Below are 6,315 nucleotides of genomic sequence, written 5' to 3'. Positions count from 1 at the left end.
ATAAACAACGGTGAGTATGCCACCAAAACATGAGTATGCAAATGGATGATCGGAGCACTTGGATCCTCCCCAAGGTTTTCTTAGATAACATGATGAGTTCAGAACTTCTCATTTTATAAAAGAACAAAGCTTTCATCTAGCCAAGATTATACAAAAGGTGTTACAGGAGAACCTAACGATTCCTAATTATATGGGCCATCAAATCTATCATGTGCTGACAGTAATTGATTAGCCCATGAATCTCCTCAAGGGCTGTACACACTTCGGCCATGGCTTTTGCTTTGGCTAATAGACGCGGGAGGTCTTGACTTCCATTCAAGGTCAAGGCGAACCTATCCATCCACATAGTCGCTTCTTGATGCAATGCATCAATCACCCTCCCTCTTGCTTCTTTTTCGGCATACACTTGTGCAAAATCCTCCACTAGCTTTTGTTCATGGGCCATGGACTGGTTCAATTCTTCCTTGTATTGCCCTATGATAGCTAACATGCTTTGCTCCGTGGCTTCCAAGTGTTGAGCCAAACTCCTTTTGGACCTCGCGCAAGCAACTAACTCCTCTTTTAAGATCATGCCATGCACCCGTGACCGATCTCTCTCCTCTCTTTGGAGCTTGAGCTCATTGTTACTACCCCACAATGCTCCTCGGAATTTCTCTCGGCCATATTCCTCCTTGCGGGCCCTTTTGGTTTCTTGTTCAAGGGCTTTTGCAGTGGCCGCGTTTTCCTCTTGTAACTCAGTGCACTCTTTCCGGATGTGTGTAGCAGCTGACTTGAACTTCTCCTTGGCGAGTCTTGCCTTCCCTAACTCTAATTTTAGAGCTCGGACTTCTTCATCTTCCTCTGGAGCTTCGAAGTCCTCCTCATCGATAACTTTCAACTTGGAGAGCCAATCTAACCCCCGCGTGTGAATTCTTAGCCATCCATGATAACCTCCGATGATGCCATTACGGATGCCCCTAAGCTCCTTGTCTTTCCTCAACGGACTTCTCCACGCCTTGTGGACTCTTTGTATCGCCTTGAGACTTTGTGCACCTAAATTCCTCATAAGGAAAGGCGAGAGACTTTCTTCGGTTGGCGCTCCCCTCATGGGGTACCCTAGTTGTCTTATGGCGAGTGCGGGATTATAATTAATACACCCCCTAGTCCCTATTAGTGGAACATTAGGGTAGTCCCCACACGAGAAAAGAACTCCTTCCTTGCCTTCCTTCCAATGAGGAAACCAACTGATCGCGCTGCCCCCTATCCTAGCCAAATGTTGGTCCCAATCGACTCTTCCTTTTTCGGTGCATGAGCGATAGCTTTGAAGCAGACACGGGTGTCTCGTGTCTTGATGGAATAGGTGTGAAATCAACCACACACACAGAGCGGGTAAACAACAGGCAACCCGCGCACTGTTTTTCTCACACCTCCGGTCAAAGGTGTCAAACAAATCTGCCAAGATAGCCACCACTGGACTTTCCATGCTATGGTGATATGCGAGGAAAGCATCAATGGCGGCTAAGTCTACCAAACCGTCGACGTTCGGGAAGAGGACAACCCCAAAAATCAGCAAAGCTAAAATATCTGCAAACGGGCCCCACTTCTCTTGGCTCGCCATATCCCTTGCCTTACCTTCCAAGTATTTCCGAGGCAAGCCCACTACGCCGTTCCGAGTTTGCTTCATGCGATCCAACTCCTTTGCTGAATCACCAACCACAGCCGCAATCTTGCTCAAGGAAAGAAGAAAGCCGGAGAAAAGATACGGTTTCCTCCCCCCAAGAGGGCATCCTAATATTTCCTCAAACTCTTCAATAGTTGGGATCATTTGGAAGTCCCCAAACGTGAAACACCTCAACGGCTGGTCATAGTATTGGGCGAGGGATATGACAGCTTCTGTAAATACCTCCGCTGCGGCCAAATCTAGAATCTTCCCGTACACTTTGCGGAAGGCTTTCCTTTGGAGAGGTCCCATCAATCGTCCTAATTCCTTGAGGCTAGTGACATCTAGACTTTTAACCTTGACTTGATAAAACCTTTTGCCGTTTTGATTTGTCCCCATCATTTACCTAAAAAAGGGGGTGGATCAAGACTCTGACATGAATGATGCAATGCGTATGCATGAAACAGGAGGAAAACAACACAAAGGAGTAATTTATACATACGGGACCGCAGAGATCCAATTTTAATGCTACGTTTTGGGCATGATGGCGCCTCAACGTAGTATTAAAAAGGTTACGTGTAACTCTAAAGACACCAAACATCACTAGCAAAACTATAAACTAGTGCTATTTACCAAAAATGCATGAGAACAAATGGCACGGAGCGTGTTTGCTCTTTGCCCCTATTTGGGAACCTATGGGATAATATCTAGGGGTTGCTAATAACTAACTTCCCAACAATTTACAACTCACACGACCGTTCTCTAGAGGTATCATCACTCAAGATAATAATATTGTGGCGGTATGGAATACCAGCGACAACACATTATAAAGAGAGAAAGCTCTAGACGGGGTTTCACTATTATCAAGCAAGTCGGAGACCTAGCATGATGATAGATTCACCTCCACTCCTTAAATTCCCATGAACCCGGGTGTAGGGCCCCTTTTTTACTCAAACCCGTGGGTGCTTAGAATGCAGTGTAAAGAATGAGAAATAGACAACATTTATTTACATTTTACACAGTTCAATAAAAGCACACACAAAGTTTCACAATTCCACAATTCCTAAAATAGGCCTAACTCACAAAATCAGTCCCCAGTGGAGTCGCCAACTGTCGCAACGTGCCCTTCGCGGGCGAGCGAGGGCGAGGCTCACGGGTGCGCTTTCCAAAGGAGGAAAGATGCGCGGAGTCGCCACCAACGTTTATTTGTGGAAAACGTCGGAAAAACCGAAGGAAACCGGTCAAAAATAAAAATTCTAAGTTCGGGAGTTATATTTACGCTTAAGGAAGGTATTAGCACCTCTCACGTTTGTCTCGAAGGACAACAGTCTGTTTTTTAGAATTGTGGAATTGTGTTATCTTAACTTTTATTTCTTTTTATTTTTTGAGGTCGACAAAAGCGGGGCTTTTGCTCCTACGTACCCTCCATCAAAGAGGAAATCAGACCTACGTAGTTCTTTCTTATGCGTGAATCAAGTGATTCTTTTTACTTGAAGGGTGATCATTTTAAGGCGTTTGGACCTTTAAAAATGATCCATTTTACTTGGTAAGAAACAGAAATGATAAACTTTCAAAATCCTATTTTTGTGGACGAGCTTGACTAGGCGAGTTGATTTTAGCCTTAGTTTCACTTTAGTTATTAGTCAATTCAATTAAGAATGAGAAATCCCAAAGAGAAAACGTCTGATTGATCTTTCGCTTTTATTTTACTAAAAGGTATTTTTTGATTACTATATTATTATTTTACCTCTTTTTTGATTTCCAACGTGATTACGGCACGACCGAACGGTCAGAATTCGTTTTAACCAAAATTAACGGATGATACAATTCAGACGATCGGTGTAAATTTATTTTATTTTTAGATTAAGCGAGAAATGACTTAAATAAATGGCTTAAGCACGTCAAAAGGGGGTATAAAAGCAAATGAAAACGAGAATAAAAATACATGAAACGAAATGTGAACCACCACGGATACATAGAATGAATTGAAAAGCTTGGTTTGAGGTACTTACCCGTTGAAGACTGAAGAAAACGAAGAACGAACGATGAATCTTGAAGAACGGTCGAGAATCTTCGCGTAGTTTCTCACGGAAACGTTACAGAAGCGCCTCGATTTGGATTTTCTTCACGGAAATAATTTTCCTCAGCAATTTTGAGAGAGAGAGAAGTGCCTAAGAGGCTGAACCCTTTTCTTCTTCACTTCTCCCCCTATTTATAGCAAAATGGGGGAGAACCTTGCCACCCAGCTCGCCCAGGCGAGCAAGGTTGCTTCCTCCAGAAGCAACAGCCTTCTGGAGGAAGGATTTGGAAGGCCCAAGTGGGCCAGATTGCTATTTGTACCCCCCTTTTTACTAAATGCACCCCCTTCTATTTTTTTGGTAATTCTTTTTCCGTAACGTTACGAAACTTTATGAATTTTGTAACGATACTTATTTTCCTTCCGCAAGGTTACGAATCCTTACGGATTACGTATTTACTCTTTTTTAGCTTTCGAAGAAGTTACGGAAACTTACGGATTGCGCAAAAATACCTCTTTTCGACTTCCGCCACATTACAGAATTTCACGGATCGCGCAAGCTTGCTTTCTTTTGATTTTTGAGACGTCTCGGGACTTCGTTTATTGTGCAACAAAGGACGCCAAGTATCTCAAAGCGGCTAACCAAAGGTTGCATGTTATCAAGTAATAATCCCCGGACGAAATTAGGGTATGACAAACATAGTGTTCAATTTTAATTTCTTCATTATAATTATAAAAAAAACTGGCAGAATAAGGGCTCTTGACCCTGTTGTTGTGTTTACACTTTAGTTTTCTGTTTTTTTTTACTCATTCTCCTAATTGGGAGAGGTCTCTTGTTGACAAACCTACCTGAAAATCAAAATCTTCTTCTCAGGTCAAATTGTAAACTTGACCATGGTACTCAATAGGAATAACATCAGGTGCGCAACCAGTTGGAAATCTGAATCTCCTAAACCCTATAGTAAAAACATTTGGAAATCTAAATATCCTTTTTTTGGTTGATCTAGGGGTCTCACTATCCTGCTTTCTTGTACATCTGTAATGTGTACATCTCATGATTTTCTTAATTATTTTTTCCCCTTATTGTTAGGATTTTTCTTATTTACTTCTCTCAAAAACTTTAACAGTTATTTGTGTTTCATTACCCAAAAGCTGATCATCATGACTAGAGTAGACATTGTTACCTGGATTTTTTTTATGTTTATATTTTATCTCAATGGACTAGTAAAGGGTTTAGTTGAAGATAGAAACCAATGGTGTCTTTTGATTTATGTAGCTAGCCTCACCTAGTGAAAAATACTTGATGGTTGCTTCATCATAAAAGATACAAGCTTTAGATACACAACTCAACTCTTAAAACAAAAAGAAGAGAACTTCCCTTCTATCAATGTTAATGTAGTTCATGCCATCTCTAGACCATTATTATCCTCAGAATGTCCTTATTCTTGATCACTTAAATTTGTTATTTGTGTTTATATCTATCATAGGGAAAATAAGGCATCACTTGTTGTCCTACCTGATTTGTTGATGGAGCTTGATAGTATGGATGAGGTATGCCTTACTATTACTATAATCCTCTGAATTTAAAATGGTGGGAGGAGTCAATATTTGTTCCTTTTCGTGTAGTACATGAGATGATATATGCAACTAATACATTATTCCTTATTCAAGTCAATATATGTAAAGTTAGTAGAAGTGACAATGTACCAGTGAGTTTCGTTTTGATGCCATGCAGAGTTTAAATTCAATATGTCAGTAGTCCTTTTTGCATTTTGGTTCATAGTGCCCCTATGCCACTCTAGTTTCTCATAAATCATGTAGGCTATTAATCTGAAAGCCTCATTTCTTTCAGGAAACAACACTACTTACTCTCATTGAAGGTGTTCTTGCTGCAAACATTTTTGATTGGGGATCTCGTGCATGTGTGGATCTCTATCATAAAGGAACTATTATTGAAATTTACAGAATGAGTCACAACAAAATGCAGAGACCTTGGCGAGTAGGTGTAGTTCAACATATTCATGATGAGGGTATTGATCTCATGCATGGTTGATAGTTGAATACTGACCTAATTTTTTGCCATTCAGGTGAATGATTTTGATGCCTTTAAACAAAGAATGTTAGGAATTGGGGACAAGAAACCACCCCCACATAGAAGAGCTTTACTTTTTGTGGACAATGCAGGTGCTGACACAATTTGGATTTTGTTTAAAAAGAAACAATATTTAAGGATATAAATTATTATGACCAATTAACTTAACCTTTCTTCAGGTTGTGTGACAAAAGTTACCTGTTAAATATAATTATGTTAATTGTTAATATAAATAAGTTACCTGTTAAATCTAATTATGTTTATTGTTAATTGTTAATATAATTAAGTTACAATATTTTAACAACTGTTAAATGACTATTTGTGATCATAATCATTATTTATCATTTTGTTGCTTAAGATTAATATAAATTTAAATTAAGTAAAATGATAATATATAATACACAAATTTATATACTTTCAGCTTATTAGTAGATTTTACTTTATTTATTATTATATTATGTTTAATTATTGTTATTTATTAATCTCATCAGGTTACATTTCAAATACTAGTTGATGATGATTTATCATTATCTTGCTTATTTATATAATATTAAATTAAGTAAAGCC

At 39.3% G+C, this 6,315-nt stretch overlaps 1 long non-coding RNA gene across 1 annotated transcript; it reads left to right on the top strand.

Moving 5' to 3' along the window:
* The first annotated feature begins 5,138 nt into the window (after window positions 1–5,138).
* On the top strand, window positions 5,139–5,629 carry LOC114369947. The gene is made up of 2 exons (XR_003657741.1): window positions 5,139–5,207; window positions 5,509–5,629. It is a non-coding gene; the product is annotated as an uncharacterized LOC114369947 (long non-coding RNA).
* The last annotated feature ends 686 nt before the right edge of the window (window positions 5,630–6,315 follow it).

This window comes from Glycine soja, chromosome 10, assembly GCF_004193775.1.
Source record: "Glycine soja cultivar W05 chromosome 10, ASM419377v2, whole genome shotgun sequence".
NCBI lineage: Eukaryota > Viridiplantae > Streptophyta > Magnoliopsida > Fabales > Fabaceae > Glycine > Glycine soja.
The sequence above is the reverse complement of the archived record's forward strand: the minus strand, read 5'-3'. Positions and strand labels throughout refer to the sequence as shown.